Source organism: Balaenoptera acutorostrata, chromosome 6 (genome assembly GCF_949987535.1).
Source record: "Balaenoptera acutorostrata chromosome 6, mBalAcu1.1, whole genome shotgun sequence".
NCBI lineage: Eukaryota > Metazoa > Chordata > Mammalia > Artiodactyla > Balaenopteridae > Balaenoptera > Balaenoptera acutorostrata.
In genome coordinates, this window is record NC_080069.1 from 65,535,906 (window position 1) to 65,553,700 (window position 17,795).

Below are 17,795 nucleotides of genomic sequence, written 5' to 3' on the forward strand. Positions count from 1 at the left end.
TCCTATGAAAAGAACTGTAGAGGGTTGGAATAAAGAACGCATAATTCTGAAGATGAAATATCACATTCTAGTTTTAGGTACAAAGAATCTAATAAAGTTCTCCCTCTCACCAAATGAAGAAACATTGCTCTTATTTTAAATATCCACATTAAAATGTTTACATCTGTAATTTAAAATTTAATTATTCAATTCAATGGTACTTTTTCGGGATATTTAATATGTTGTTTGAAAACAATAAGAAAGTCTTTAATAAAATAGATGGATAGCCAAGTTATAATCATCTAGGGAAAAGAGAAAAGAAACCCTGATATGAGCAATTGCACAGAACTCTTTTCCAATATTTTGAAGCCCAAAGTGATTGTGGGCCCAGAAGGAGAATGAAGGATGAGATATTGTGAATGTGTAATACACCTGCATGCTTCATATAGGCAGTCTGATCTGACATAATTAACTTGGCCAGAAGTAAAAAAATTACCAACAAGGCAATGTTATCATTTCATTCTGCATAAAGAGATTTTTTTTTTCCCTAAGATTATGCTACTAATGTCAGTCTTGCTTCTGGGGTGACCATGTTCATGGTTGAAGGCAAATGTGTCACTGTTCTTCAAAACACTAATTTCAAACATATGCAGTGCTAATAGAGGTCTAGTAAGTATTATCACCTTTCCATACAAAATTCAAACCAGCAAAAAGAAATGCTTTTTTTAAAAATTACAAAAAAAGAGAAAATGTATTCCCATATGGTATAAAAAGTATTAAAGAACTTGCCTAAAAAGTCATTTATCAAGAGAGGAAATTTTCTTCAATTCCTTAATTTGTTTTTTCATGAAACTAAAGTGTTTCATTCATAATAGATATTAATAGTCCTTTAAAATTAAAGCTTTATTAGCAGAAACAGGTACAATGCAACTATTCTTTTAAATGACAGAAGATGGTTATAAGGTACAAAATATGGTGGGAAAACCTAGAAAAAGAAGACTCATTCCTTCTTTGGGCATCAAGACAAGCTTCACTGAAGAGACGTTATTTGAGGTGGACCTAAAGAATGGGTAGAAAGAATATTGAGGCAGAAGAAAAGGCAAATTAAAATATTGTTAAAGAAAAGAAAGTACATGTTTAATATAGGGTGTGAGGACACAGCTCAAGGGAAAATAGTGGGAGATCAACTTGAAAAGTAGAAGGAGGATGTATTGGAGAATTTGGGGAGAGACTCTTAGGGAGAATAGGAGAAGCTGACTAAAGCTGCTGAGCACTGTGGTAAATACTTAAGCTTTTTTCTGTATAGACAATAGAGATAATTTTTGAGCTCAGTGAACTAATTTATATGGCATTATCAGAGCTGTGTATTTGGATAAGTGTGTCATGATTGCATTCATGTCAGAACCAAGATTGTATTATACAGGAGACTCTCTATTTCTGCCTACCTTTTAAACTTGAACACCAGAAGAAAATGTGAAATATACATATACCAGTGTGTGTATACAAAAGATTTTGAAAAACAACCAGGTATCTAATTTGGACCTAATATAGTGGGGATGAAACACTTTCTTCTGAAAAAAACTAAATGATTTAGATCAGACAAGGTATTTTCATTGCTTATTTAATTTTGCTTCTGTATATAAATTCACAGTATGTGTTTTAAGACAATTTGAAAAGTTTGGTAGTTTTTATGATTGTCATATCCAAATATGTTTTTGTTGTTTCAGATGATGGTGCCTGCCAACTAACTGAACTACTGTGGTAAGTTGGTTTTTCTCTTCTCAAATCTGCATTGAGTGTTTTTCATTCTAAGATTCAAAGGGATTTATGTCACCTTTAAAACCCATAAAAATGTGAGCACTTAAATGGATTGAAAGTCAGGTGTGCCCTAGAGTAGACTGAGCTTTTTTTCAAGGATGTAACCCTTACCTTTTTTCTTCTGATCTGAGCCAAAATTAGAAATCAGAGAGCCTCCTGTACACTTATACCAGGAGCCTAGGAATGGCTACTGTTTTCCAAATGTTTTCCATTTCTCTTGTCCCATCTGCTTGCCCAGGGATGACCCTGAGAAAACATACAAATGTTCATGCTATCAGAGGCAGTAGAATGTCTTTTAAAGAAATAATTTTTGAGTAGTTTTAACTTATCGGGAAGTTTGGTAAGAAGAAGCAGATGTTTCTCTTTTCTCCCCTCATTTCATGGAGGTACTAATGATCATGGCCATGATGGACGGGCTGATTCTCATTTTTCCGGTTTCATACCTGATTAAATCATATTGGAAAGCAGAGTTGAAAGACAGTTGTCTTTGTTATGAATGTACTGTGGCTCCTTTTGGGGATTTCTATTGGGTAATATTACATGTGGGAGAATGAAACATGGTACTAAATGTTGTGAAAAATAATAATGTTAATAAAATACAGGCTGCAATGGTGTGCCCTCAAGAAAGGAAATTTGAAAGAGGTTTTCTCTGGCAATACATTAGATTTCTAAAGATGTTTTGTTTCTTCTCTTTTTTTTCAATTAAAACAAAGAATTTAGTTTTCAACCACATTAATGTCAATGGAGATGTTTGTTTTCACAGATGCTTCACTTATTCACACTCTCAATCAAAATCTCTCAATCAATTATAAAAATAGTATCTTGTTGTTAGTTACTGTTTAAGTATTTAGAAGGAATTTTTTATAGTGTTTATATCGATAGTGAAACACCCAACACTTACTGGCACAGATAATTATTTTTGTTTTTTGCTACTATTCTTAAAAGAAGTGAAAGTAGAAAAAGAATTTGTATCTTAACTTACATAATTGCCTTGGATTATCATGATTGGTCATTGAGAACTAAGATGAGTGGGTGTGGTTTGTATCAATCTAATTTATCTCTGAAGAAGTTGGTACCCTTTTATCTCTATCTTGGAGGAACAAACTGAACATATTTGTATGTTCTTACAATACTGGGAAACTGGTATTTTCATGGGCTCTCTGCATTTTCAGACTTAGAAGGAGAAGACTTTGCATCAGGACATTACCCATTTTACTTCTTTGAGAGTTTATTGGTTTATAGTAGACAGAGAAAAAGTTTCACTATTTCTTCTCTTATTCAACTGCAATGAAGAAAAAAATTAATGAAAGTGTGCCTTTGTATATCATCCTGCTTCTGCCCATAGAGTAGATTTTTGGTAAAATGAGACATGGCCAGAGAGGCAGGTGATTGGGAGAGGAATAACAAGAAATTTGGAGATGCAAGAAAAGTTTATAAAGAGCTCGGATAAAAAAGAGGAACGGGCAAATGTATGGGATGCTGTATGGGGTTTGATTTAGAGAAGAACAAATGTTGGAGGAAAAAATATTTGTGAGTACAATGTATACTATACTAATGTTTCTCAAACTTCCATGTGCCTAGGAACCACCTGGGCTATCTTGTTAAAATGTAGATTCTAATCCAGTAGGACTACACTAAAGCTCAAGAATATGTATTTCTATAAGTTCTCAAGTAATGCTAAAGCTGTTGGTTCAAGAAACAGCAAGATATTATATAAATAATTCTCTTCTTCTACTCCCTATTCAAGGAATTTCAGTTGAGAGGTGACTTTTCAAGCATTTGATTTGGATTTGATTTTTAGTGCTCTTATTTCACTTTGTAAGGATCAATCTTAAGATTAGAGAAAAATGCCAGTTTTAGTTCAGCCACACAAAAAGAGAACTGGATCTTGCTAGCCCCCAAAGTCTAGCTTCCCTCTCATTAACTGTTTAATCCATGGTAAACTGTGAAGGATTAAAGAAAGTCAATTTGTTTGAGTTAAATAATTTTCAAGTGCATGAGGTATAAGATTTTACAAAACAAGATGCATTTTTAAAACATTGCAGTCCATTCAGAGGCCATAATATCATCACCCTGCAACAGTAAAATTATAAAAAGCAACAATGGTCATGGGGGTTGGAGTCCTAACCATAATATAAGTAAACATTACCAGCATTGCTGTGCTTGAAAGTACTTGACTTTTGCATTGAAAATGTAGTACAGTGTTCTGTTGATATTATGAATGTTAGCTAGTCTAATAGTTAGGCTTATTCAGATTCCATGGAGATTATCAAGAAGGCAGGATAGAAGTCAGACTAGGCAGGGTGGGTCAGTAGCCCTGAATAATAAGCCAAGAATTCCTTGTCCAGTGGTGTAAGGAAATCTAAAGGACGTTCTGGAACCTGGATTCTCCTAGGAGCCTGGAGAAGGCCATGGAAGGAGAAGTTCTAAAATCAATCTGAAGTTTTCTGCTCTCTTTCCTCGAAATGAGTGTGTCTCCACCCCAACTACATGTCAGAACCACCCGAGGATTTGAGAAAAAATAGTTACCACCTGGGCCCACCTCAGAACAATTAATGCAGAGTTTCTTGGGTGGAGCCTGGCATCCAAAGATTAATGGTCCAGCTTCCTGGTGATTCCATGGGGAACAGGAGTTGAGAACCAATGCCCTACATTAAGACCTGAGATTTGTATTTTTAACACACTGTCAATGTTACTGCTGCATGGACCACACTTTGAGTAGCAAGGGCCTACCAACCCCCGTACGTTTTTCCTCACATTTCAGGAGAGTCAGTATCACTGACTGAGGAGTAGTTACCTTCTCTTTAAGTATGAGGGGAGAGAAGGGAGAAGCGAAAGAACAGAAGAGATATCCAAATGGCATGTGGTGTGAAACCTGGGTAGAATATTCAACTCCTCACCGGATTGGATTTGAAGGGCAATGGAAAAATCCCTGTACTCCAAAATATCTTACCTAATCAAATCATAGGGTGCTTGAACTTGCACTATTAAAATTAATTTGATTTTAGTGCTTTCCTAACTTGACTGTGCAACCATTATCCTTTGGTACAATTGTTATAAATATAGAGAATTGAGGAAGACATTGAATTGGGCAGGAATCGGAATTTTATTAATCATCCGATGGTTCTAATTGAGAACAGAGCTTGGAAGCCATTGTTTTAGACCACACACTGCATTCTTTCCTGGCTTTCTTTCAATACGTAAACATATTCCGCTTCTTTAAATTAATATTTTATATGTACTATTCCACATAACAGTAGAGCTCAACATAACAACAAAATAATGATGATCAATACTAGGTATTATACGATGCTTACTATTAGTCAGGTACTGATCTGAGAGTTTCATATGCCCTAAAAGATCTTAGATAATATGTACTATTGTTATGCACTTTACATCTAAGGAAAGTGGGGAACAAAAATGTTAAATTTCCCAACTTCACATAGCTGGTAAATGGTAGAACTGGGATTTTCTGATGTAAGATATTCTGGCTCCAGAACCCATGCTCTGCTAAACTACTTATCAACTGTCAATTGATTAGTGTATTTAACAAGTGTTTCTAGAGCAGATTCTAAGCACGAGGTGGTAGGAACAGAGCAGTAAGCACTACAAAATGTATGTCTTTATGGAAATTCCTTTTTCATGGGAGGCTCTTGTTTTTAGAATAGCCAGAATTCTTTAAAAGACAGTATTCATGGCAAGAAGACATGGGTTCAAATGTGACTATTTCATTTACTTTCTGAGTGATCTTGCTAAATCTCTTTATCTCTTTAGTAAACTAATGAAATAATGTGAAGGGATATCTAAATGAGTTACTTTCATTGCTTTGCATCATCACTGACCATAAAGAAAGAAGTTTTGCCTGTATATGAGGCTTAAAAAATGTCTTAGTTGGGAAAGATTGATTTCATTATGTCAGTAGACATAAAGAGCATCATGAAAGCATTAGATAGCAGGAAAGTGTTTGTGGCAATGTTAGCGGTGTTGGTATTGGCATCCGGTGTTGGTGGTGATGATTGGCATAGTGGTGGTGATGGTTGAGGTGATGAAATTGATCATAAAAATTACTGTTCATTAAGCGCTTACAATGGCTAAGGCATTGCACTAAATTCTTTATTTTTATAACTTTATTTTTTCTATTTCACAGTCTTATGAGGTCATGTAATTATTGTTATAATGTAGAGCTGGAAAATGTGAGGATTAGAAAGCGTCAACAACTAGCCCAAGTTGCATAGCTAAACAAGTAATGGAACCTGAATTTGATCCAAGATATATCAATTATCTATTTCTGTGTAACAAGCCACCCTAAATCTCAGTGGCTTAAAATAACCATTTGGTGTATTCCTCAGGATTCTGTAGGTTTACTGGGCAGTTATTCTGCTCCGCCTGAAGTTGGCTGGGGTCACTTATGTGGCTACATTCACGTAGGCACTTAACTGGAGGTCTCAGTTTTTCATGTGTCCCCTCTTTCTACATGACGAGTCATCCTCCAGAGGCTATCCACATGACCTTCATCGCTAGTAGCATAGCTTATACTTTCACATAGCATGCAGCTCAATTCCAAGGAGTGTTCCAAGGAACAAGCCCCACTGCAAGTGCCTCACTTTGCAGCATGCTTGCTAAAGTCTCATTGGTCAAAACAAATGTCCAAACCCAAAGTCAGTGTGGGAAGGAATAAAACCAGTGCACAAATACCTCGAGACATGGTTCAGTCTCCCATACCAGATATGGCTGACTCCAAGACCCACTGTGCTTTTAATTACTATAGCGTGTTTCCTCCCTGGAGATATTGAAAGTGAACATTGGAAAAAAACAGACCACATGGTATTGTTGAAGAGTCACCATGGGTAGACTTGACCTGGGATTCCAACAATAATGAGTAAATTTAATTATTCAAGAGGAAATTTATTATACAACACTCAATATTGAGCTGGATGGCAAGGTTCAAAGTTCGAGAATTCAGAGCTTTTGAAAGTCTGATTACCAAATAGGATCATGACGTAGTTGGCAAAATTGTGAATATTTACAAACTCGATTTCTACTCCTGCCCTAATGTAGAATCTCATTGTCACAAGTACACATCTGCATTTGGGTAAACAATAGGAGGAACAGCGATAATATTGTGTCTACTTAGGTTACCAAATAGGATCTTAGTTGAATACTCAAGGGTCATCCCCAAAACGTGCAGAAAACACCTGAGTCTGAAAGAGTCAGATGACAAAAGACACCTGCTGTTACCAATGACCCATCTATAATGCAGAGCAACCTCTTAACATGAGGTTGTGAATAACTTTGGATTTTGAACAGGCTTGTGTCCCAGTGGGCCTGTCAGGATGAATTAGTTAGAAAACAGACATCCTGCTTATCTAGAACCTTATTACTGTGGTCATCAATTTTCCCAACCTATTGTACCACACCTTCCTCACTTAGGGCCAAGGAGATTCTTGAATGTGCAGCAAGACCAGAATAATATAGAGTGTTTTGCCTCACTGCTTTCAAGCTGTTTTGTTGTTGTTGTTTAGGAGCTCCATAGAGAGCATCTGTCTTTAGGACTATAAATTTGGTTCTTTTTACCAGCTCTAAATTTCTCTAATGCTTAAGAGTAGTTGGATCAACAGGCTACTCCCATCACTTAGAGACTAATAATGTGGAAAACTGAGTGAACTCAATATGATCACCACTCAAGTCTTCTCCCTGTGAACTAAAGTCTTCTTTAAATTTCGAAATAACTTCTAAATAAGAAGGCAAAAAGAAGCAAAAGCACGTGTGAGAAAACATGTTTTTTACTTTTTCTTGGCACAAAATGCAAGTGTAGTAACATCCCTCTCTGTCATAAGTAGAAGTAGGATCCATTCCCATGTTCTTCCAGGAGTTCTGTTTTACTAGTCAGTAAAAACTGAATCCATATTGCTATAAATGAAAGATAACTAACACCCTAATATATTAAATAGGGATTTCTAAGTTGCACCAACAAAATAATTGGGTGCATGTGCAAATGAGGATTCACGTGTACAGAATTCAAATTTTGTGTATGCAAAACAGATAATTGTGCAATCAAATAGGTGCCTTTGATTAAAATCATTGTATATGCAAATTCACCACTTGCTGAAGCAGTCATATTTTGGCACATGCATCCATAATTTGTGGTTTCTAATTTAAAGTAGTTTCATGGCAGAAATAGTCTTACCTATTGGATCTCATGTTTTACGTATTAGCCAAATACTGCTTTTTAAATTTTTTTTAAAATTTTTTCTTCCTTTTTAGTAATCATATTACTATCATTTTAAAGTGATATTTCTCCTTGTATCAATAACACTTTAACATTTCTGAAAATTAGATAGATTTAAAAATCAATTAGAACGTTTAATGTAGTCTCTTATTTAGCCTTACAGTAGCCCTTAACTTAATGGTGCATTTTACAGTAAAGAACATCTTATAATGAAGATATTTTGCTAAGCACCATCTTGCAATCCATACTATCTTATCACAAATCTCATTTTGTTATCAGAAACAGTAGCAACACACACTGATATCCTCATATTATATGTCAGGCACTTACCTTTCACAGCCAGCCTGTGAGGCAGATTTAGCGTATTGTAAGGATGAGGAGACTGAGACGTAAATCACTTGACTCTCTCAGGGTCACAAAGCAACTACATGGCAAAGCTAGGAAATTCAGAACCCGCTAAGAGTGTGGCTGCTGTCCTCCTTAGAAGCAGCACGAACTCTGCTTCAGTTGCTCCTTTAAGGCAGTCGTGACTGTCTGAGAAGTTGCAATGAGCCCTACTTGCACAGGAATTATCTCTTCTTTCTCTTCTCTCTTTCTTCTTTTCTTTTCTCCCACTTTCTTACTTCTCTTTCATCTCTCCTCTAAAGACTCTAGGACAGTAGAGAACCTGGAGAACTGGAGGACAGAATCTCCCATTGACTGGTGGCAGGCCAGTGTTTCAGGGAGCTCAGGAATTTGTTTCCCTGTGTCTCTTGATCACCGTATTAAAAGCAAAAATCTAAACATGCTGTATTACAATTTCACATGGTCTTTGCTCAAAACCCTCCAACTTCTCCTTAATCTTACTTAGGTTGAAAGCTAAAGTCCTTACAAGGGCCTTAAGAGTTACTCATGATCTGGTCTCCTCTCAGACCTGGTCTTCTGTCTCTGCCCCCCCCTTTGTTACTTGTTCAAGCTAATCCCGCTTCCCTGCTCTTCCTGGAATCTGGTAAGCAACCTCAGGGCTGAGGTCCTATGCACTTGTTTCCCTTCTTGGAATGCTTTCCCAATGTACAGCAGGTGGTTTCCCCTTGTGACCGTTAAGTCGCTACTCGAATGTCACCTTATCACAATGCTCTTTTCCCTCACCTCTGCCTCTTCTTATCCCACTTAATCTATTTTCTTTTGCTTCCAGAGCACCTACCCACCACATCTATTATAAAGGTGTTTATTTGTCTAACTTTTCCTACTACAATCTATAGAAAGTATAAGACAGTGGCTTTGAATGGAATGTTCCCTGTTGTATACCCTAACCCTGGTACAGAGTAAATGCTCAGTAACTAATTGTTGCACAAACTAATCGTTGCATAGTTTTCTTACGCGAGGGTTCCCTGCTTAGCTGTTTTCAGAATGAATGCATGCGAGGCACAACACAAAATGATTTTCTTTACAGCAGTAATACACATAAAGACATGCGTTTGTCAATGGTTGCTATGTCATGTTACAGGAAACAAACAAAAGAAGGTGGAACAGAAAGTTATTGCAAGTCATGATAAATGATTACAAAATATGATGAAAGTTTTATTATTTTAGGGAGCACAATAAAATCAATAGCTAGACGTTATACTGCGTACTATGTATCATCCCTATTTTACATGTTATACGTATAAGTTTAATCTTCACAACAACCTTACAATGGAAATACTATTATTATATCCATTTCACAGATGAGAAAGCTGAGGTACTGAGAGTTTAAGTAACTTGACTAAAGTCACAGAGAATTCTATAGCTTCACATAACAGTATTTTCACATTGCAATTGATTGTTCAATACTAACTCTCCCTAATGATCCGGATTAAGTTTCCCACTTTCAAATATTTTTTTTCCCACCAAGAGTAGCAATATTATCACATCCCTTTATACTCTTTGTCTAAGAAAGCCTGTTTTTAATTGATTCTTTCTAATGTCTCAGAAACTATCTTGGAGAAATTGACAAATGCATTAATATACACATGCTACACACTTTCCTGGATTAATACCTATAATTACAGGGATAAAAATTTTCATTTTATCTTTTCTCTTATGACAGTTTTAGCCTGGCATATTTAAGCCTTTCATGTTAAAATGCATTTGTTGAATCATGTTTCTTCATAAACCTGTAAATGAGAACAAGCCTGTGATTGAAAGCTAGTTTTGCAGTGAAGCCACAGAATTATTTACAGTCACCTTTCTTTAATATCTAATTGGATTGATGCTTAAAACTAGGGTAACTTTATGTACTAGCTTGCTCGAACCATCCCAGTTCATGTCTATTTTCCAAGTGTAACCATATATATATAGATAGATAGATAGATAGATAATTATTAATAATTGCATGTACTTTCACTTTTGAAAGTGTCTCCAAAATGTCTAGCACGGACAACAAATTTTATGTTCACCTATGTAAAGCAGATATGTGATATTACCAAAAGTCTTTATCCTGGGGGTAAAAAAAAAAAAAAAGGGACGATTAAGTATCCTCATTAAATTTATTTTAATTTCAAAAGTAATCACTAAATTAAAATCCAGGGTGGGGGGGAATAATACATGCTCACCAAAATGAGACACACTAGGCCTGAACTGTTCTTCCACTTGCTTAGTAGAAATTCCCTCAACAAATCTGATAAACCTACTTGAATTATTTTTTTTTTTTTTTTTTTTTTTTAAGTTTTTTTTTTTACTTGATTTTATTTATTTATTTTTGGCTGTGTTGGGTCTTCGGTTCGTGCGAGGGCTTTCTCCAGTTGCGGCAAGCGGGGGCCACTCTTCATCGCGGTGCGGGGACCGCTCTTCATCGCGGTGCGCGGGCCTTTCTCTATCGCGGCCCCTCCCGTCGCGGGGCACAGGCTCCAGACGCGCAGGCTCAGCAATTGTGGCTCACGGGCCCAGCTGCTCCGTGGCATGTGGGATCTTCCCAGACCAGGGCTCGAACCCGTGTCCCCTGCATTAGCAGGCAGATTCTCAACCACTGCGCCACCAGGGAAGCCCAAACCTACTTGAATTATTAAAAGAATTAATCTTTGCTAGAAAGGCTAAAGCATTAACTTTATTGCTCTAGGTCTTTACTAGATTTCATATAAACACATACTGAAAGCATTAGCTGAAATATTGTGTTCCATTTACTGTTCCACGAAATTCATTCAAATGTAAGCCTCTTCTTTGGCCATGCTGGCTCGTACAAAGGGAAAAATCAAATTCCCAATCATCCTCAGCACCTAGACTCATATCCAAAGTCCTTAGCACCTCCTGGCATTGAATAAGCACATAGCCAGAATGTCTTCTGCTATTTCCCAGTTTTAGCTCTATTGAGACACAAATTCTTGGAAGGCCCAGCCTGTAGATTTCACATGAAGAGTTTTTTTTTTTTCTTTTCTCCGTTTAGAAGAAGGAAATCTTTTCTGTACTGGGGTTCAGGAGCCTGAGACAGCCACTCAGTTCCCTTATATTTCATAATATTCTGAAGAATATAGCCAACTGTTCATGAAGCCTCAGGCCTATAACCTACTTCTCGCCTTCATTATTTTTTCTTTAATTCAGAGCGCCTAATTAAGAAATGAACACAGAAACGTTAATCACAATATTTGTGTATTTTTTTACATACAAATTTTTTAATTGTATCATTTGAGAAAAGGTTTTCATTTTTCCTTAATATTTTGCTATTTAAAATACATTTTACTGCTATTCTTTCTTCTATTCCTCCCCAGATTCTTGTTATGTCCACTGCTATAAAATGTTTGTTAGTCTTCATATTGGTTGACTACTTTCTCAAATTATTGAATCACCTCCAAGAATCTCACCACCTCTGTGAGGCCCCCAGTAAGGCTGTTGAAACCACCATTCATTTTCCCCCCACACACCCTCAGTCATCTGTCAGTTTTATTTGCTGGGATCTTCTCTACTAAAATGTATCACTAGATCTGCCAGGGAGATTTGGAGACCCTGGCTAAGTGCTATACCTCTTTGTTTCACTGTGAGGCAGACTAGGAGTTTGGTAACCCGAGGTGATAATTTGTGTGGTGCCTGAGCCTCTATGTGCCTGCCAGAGGTTCACAAACTTCATAGTGGTCACTTAGGATCAGGGAAACATACAAGGTAATTGGCATTGCAAATGTACAGTGGAAGTTATCTTTGTTTTACACCTACAAACTTGGGCTCATGTAAGTCACTTCCACCAAGGATCAAGATAGACAAGTACTTTCCAATTTTTTTCAGCTAAATTTCAGTCTAAAATTTTACCTGAGATAAGTATTTTTCATAGGCAAAGAAGGCCACATTGGGCTTCTGAAATTTCTTAAGACAGTTGTCCCAGAAGCAAAAGGATATATATGCAAATGAGGCCCCAGTGGGTGGTCATAATTGTTTTATGAGACAGCATATTTTAAAAGAACATATGATTGAAATTATAGGTTCAGATTGCCCCTCTGCCATTTGCTTTCTGTGTATCTGGACTATTCACTTTAATTAGAAGGTTGTGTCTTTAAATGAAAAATGCAAATCAAAAGTGGCATTCACGTCAAATTTGTGTAGATTAAATGGGTTAATGTAAAGAATATGCATAGGAAGGTGCCTGGTTTATTGACTGTTCCCTCACCCAGCATACTGGGAATAATCATTCTCCTTGCCTATATTCACCTTCACTAAGTTTTGTGAAGTCTGAGTGTGCGCGTGCACACACACACATGCACACACACACACACAGAGTCATGCTACCGGGTAGCTTGAAGCCCTCTGGGGTGAAATATGTGCTCACTGAAAGAACCAGTAATCTTATTTCACTGCTTTCTTGAAAATATATATGAAAGGATTGGTTTACTGTGATTACTGACCTAGGTTACGCTTAGAGCAAAGGCAGAATCTGTAAACATTTTGAGCTACTTGTATAAGATTGTCTAGAACTTCACTTTCCTCTCATTTACCTTACTCTGTAGACCTATGTCTGAAGGCTGTTTTATCAAAAGGAGGAAAAAAAACTATCATTGGGGGGAAAATTGTGGAGAAAAAATGTTTGACTGAAGACTCTGGCTGTCTCCACAGTGCTTGTGAGTCCAAATGAAAATGGGTGAAAACACCAAACAATTTTAAAGGCTTTCAGACATGGGGATGCTTGTTAGATGAAGACAGAACATGTTGATTCATTATTCTTTTTTATGTCGATAGCATGTCTACATTATGGCATTGTGTTAGAAGATATGCATTTGTTCAACCTATGAAATAGCTTGAGTCAGGAAATAAAATTCCTATCACTCAGATAGCACCTTAGAGAAAAAAAATGTAAATACTTCAAACTTCGAAATACTTTGTTTAGAAAAAGTGATATATTGAACATGCATACATGTTCAGTAAATTGTGAGGGTTACTGTGAGCAGCTTTTTAAACTATTTGAGAGTTTCAGGATGCACAGTTCTTTCAGAGGAACTTTATTTTTTAATGTCACATCCAATGTGGAAATTTTTTTTCAACACTCATCAAACAGAGACACCACTGAGAATCTGGAAAACAATAGTGAAGCATGAACCAATTAGTGATGAGAAAATGCATCATATTGGAAAGTCCCAATAGTAGTACTTAGTGATCAAGGAGTTCATTTTATTGTATAGTATTGGCAAACAACAGATACCTAAAAGTTCCACGAAATAGTAACAACCAGGGTGAAAAAACAATCAATTTTAAAATGTCAAGAAAACTGTTTATTTATTTTCTAGGAGTTAGTTTAATTAGAAAAGTTGTTACAAGTGCCAAAACCCTGGAAGGAACATATTTTATAAGTTAAATGGAAATGTGCTAGATTCTTATTGCAAGAACTCAAAGACTAGCTTCAACATACTAGGTGATCAGTGTCAGAGTCATACACAGATGATGTTTCTACATTGAATAAGCTCTTTGGTTGGAGCCGTTTGACCCAGAGAAATTCCTAGTCTTTTGTTCAAATATCATCTTTTCATACCCAAGGTAAACGGGACACAGATTCTTATAATATGCAGCATGGGAAGTTGAAAATCCTGATAAATCTAGGTTTACTTATTATCTTCTATGCCAACTAGATAAGTGACCTGGGACAAGTAAACTACTGAGATGTATATTCTTTATCTGCAAAATGTATATTATATGTCTATGATCAAAATAATGTATATAAAAAGTTGGTAAAATGCCTCATACTTTGAATTCAATGTGCTCTGACTACAATGTGGTTGTTTGCCAAATATATCCAGTATGTAGGTTTATATTTATTTAACTTTCTGTGAGTGAATGGGGCCTTGATATTAGTTCTAGCCAATATACTGTGAATAGAGTGAAATATCACCTGGGGGACAAATATTTAATTGTTGTTGCTGGACCCCACAGTGTGCTTTCTTCTCTTTGGAACATGATTGTCAGGTCATTGACAGCAACTAAGCTTTATCATTCTTGGTTCTTGAGTGGCCATGGTGAGCTGAACGCCTTTGACTCTGAAATTGTAAGCACAAGGAAGAAATAAATGTTTGAGATTTGGACCTGATTGTTACTGTAGCATAACTTAGTCTATCCTTAGAAATACATTAAGGTCCCTCCTAAAAGCGTATAACTCCTTCATAGAAATAAAAGTAAGCATAAAATGTGTTAATATCTGAATTTGCAATTTCTCCTTGGCCAAGTCATTTGACTTTAACAATGTATTACTTAAGGCATTAAGAAACTCTCAAGCATGGCAATGCCTCCTTCAAATACTCAGGATGTTTACGAGCAAGTTATTTAAGTTCTCTCATCTTCTTATCCTAAATTTGCTTAGTTGTGTTAGTATTTTTTAAATCATTTCATCCAAGTTCTTTTGAGAATATAAAATGGTGAACTTGTATCTTCAGTGTACACCCTCGGTTTGAGAAGAATCTTTAGGCTCTTGTAACTTTTTTCCATCTGTTTAATTATTTTGTAATCAGAATCTCAAATATTTATCAGTTACTAAATGTATGTAAAGCATTTGGTTCATTGCGAAATACAGTCAACCCTTGCTTAATGCGGGGGCGTTAGGAGTGCTCACCCTCTGCACAGTTGAGTATAATTTATAGTCTGCCCTCCATATATGCAGTTCCTCCAAATCTGTGGTACTGGATCCACAGATTCAATCAACTGCAGATCATGTGGTACTGTGATATTTATTACTGAAAAAATCCAAGGGTAAGTGGACCCATGCAGTTCAAACCCATGTTGTTCAAGGGTCAACTGTATAAAGAAAATTAAGGCATTTGCTTTGTCTTCAGAGAGTATATAATCTAGTTGGGGAATCATGCCAGAAATGTATGAAAGTTACAGAATAGCACAAGAATCTGAATCATGCCAAACCACAAAAGAAACATATTATCATTGCAAAAAAAGTTATTTTGATCTGAAATGCAATTCTCAGACTATGGAAATACAAAAACGTTCTGGTGATGATGTGGCAGGGAAATTTAAGAATATACTTGACTATCAGAAGGGGTACTGTGCATGATGACTTCTGAGCACATTTCTATTTCATACGAAGGAGGTGCACTGTTCATGAAAGTTAAAATATTATTTAAAAAATTTTTTTCAATAGGCACTATCCCACTGTCTCTCATCCATAACCACTTCTGTCACTTGTAGTTAGTTTGCTCCCTTCCTCATCTCTCTGCTTCATCCGCCCCTGATATTTGTTCCTTTAACTCAATCACTGTTGATCAGTGGTAAGGCAGTATCTGAAGACATTTTGCATACTGATTGATTCCAAAGGCTCTGGAGTCACAGAAAGCTGGAATTTGAATCCTGACTCTTCTGGCCTTGTGACCATAAGCAGACATTGTAGTATCTCTGAACTTCTCTTTCCCTATTAATGTAATAGGGTCAATAATAGTGCCATACTTATGGAGTTGTATTTTGAAACAAGATGATATATGAAAGGTATTTAGCACATAATAAGTACTCAATAATTTAGCTTACATTATTATTATTATTTTTCTCTGATCTTCACTAGCTGACAAATATATACATGTTAATATATGGTTCTTGCTTGATGAAAATAATTTGTTGAGAATTACAGGAAAACAACTGTGGCATTTTTGATACCAGGAAAAATTAACAAGATGAGTATTTTTCTTTCATGGAGAATTGCTATTTTATTACTCATATAGCACTTCCACCATCTATAATGAATGCACAAAGACAGAGTTCATATATATGTGCACATAGAAGTGTATCTTATGTGTGTATGATTACTCAGTAAAAATGTATAATTGGATCAGATTTCTATATGTTCTATCTCCTTTCGGAATTAAAGAGCCATGTTGACATAGCACAGCCTCAACTGGCCAAACTCTTCCTTTAGCTTGAGTTTTAGGGGAAAAAATGCTATATTGAGTTCTTTCTAGTTTGTAGACCTGAGATTTGGTCTCCTTGCCCATTTTTTGAAATGTTCTTAGTATCTGTTGAGATGAGATTGCTCAGATCATTACTGAATACTAAAGAAAGTATATTCTGCACATTGTGTTCTATGTATAATGTGATCTTTCACTGGAGACTGGCTTTCTTTTTTCACCCCCAAGTCTATGAGCTAAATGTTACTTCATAATGAGAGACCCAAGGGGTTCTATTTCAGTCTTACAGGCCTATTAAAGCCTTTTGAACATGACTCTATTAATTTTTCTTCCTTTTAAGACTAGATTCATTTTCAAGACATAGACTATTTCATTTCATATCTTAAAGCTCTTTAGTATTTAGAAAATGTTTCTCTTTATTAAATGCCAATTTCAGTAGGATATCAGTAATTAAATAGCTACTGTCAAATTTCTTTTAAGCTGAGTTAATGGATTTGGGCTCATAGGTGAAATTTAATTCATAGTCCTAAACATTATTTAAGTCAATACATTTCATGGAATAATTGCATACATATTGTAATTTAAAAGATAATTTGATTAATGGAGGAAGGTTTGCTTTTTAGTAATCACAGATTAAGTTGTTTTACCTGAAGTTAAATTTTACAACAGGGTGAAACTGAGGCAACTCAAACCTCAGCAAATTCTCCTGCAACCGTGGTTATCTAGCCATCTGATTGCTGGTAAGAAAACAGTCTTACATGTCTTATACATATAAATTATGTTAGAAAAAGAATTTTTAGCGTAGACTTTTTTCCAAGCATGTGCGCTCAGTAGAGATTATTTAAAGCTTTTCAACAGTGAAATATGAATTACAATCAAGAGGAATCACAGTATAATAAAATGTTAATATCTAATAATGATAAAATCTTTTTTGAATAATTTTTTCTTCCTCATGCATTACATTATGAAAATGATTTTATACCACTTCCTTTACAAGAAGAAGCTCCTGTCAGTCCTCACAGACATTTTATTTTGTTTTCATTGTGGTAAAATATATATAACATACAATTTACTGTTTTCTCCATTTTTAAGTGTATAATACAGTGACATTATGTACATTCACATTGTTGTGCAGTTATTATAACTGTGCAACTCCAGAACTTTTTCATGCAAACTGAATTCCATGCATGTGTAACAGCTCCCTACTCATCACTGCCTACTCCCAACCCTGACTAATATTCTTTCTGCCTCTGTGAATTTGACTATTCTAGGTATGTCAAGTAAGTGGAATCATAGAATATTTGTCCTTTAGTGTCTGGCTAATTCCACTTTGCATAATGTTTTGAAGGATCATCTATGTTGTAGTATCAGAATTTTATTTATTTTTAAAACTGAATAGTATTCCACATCTATTCACTGATCAATGGACATTTGGTTTGTTTCCA

At 35.8% G+C, this 17,795-nt stretch overlaps 1 long non-coding RNA gene across 1 annotated transcript in view; it reads left to right on the forward strand.

Moving 5' to 3' along the window:
- Positions 1-17,795, forward strand: part of LOC130708446 (uncharacterized) — a 1,343,207-nt gene that overhangs the window by 1,155,521 nt on the left and 169,891 nt on the right. Inside the window, exon 8 of the long non-coding RNA XR_009008660.1 lies at positions 1,707-1,740. This is a non-coding gene — a long non-coding RNA (uncharacterized LOC130708446). The remainder of the gene's footprint in view (positions 1-1,706; positions 1,741-17,795) is intronic.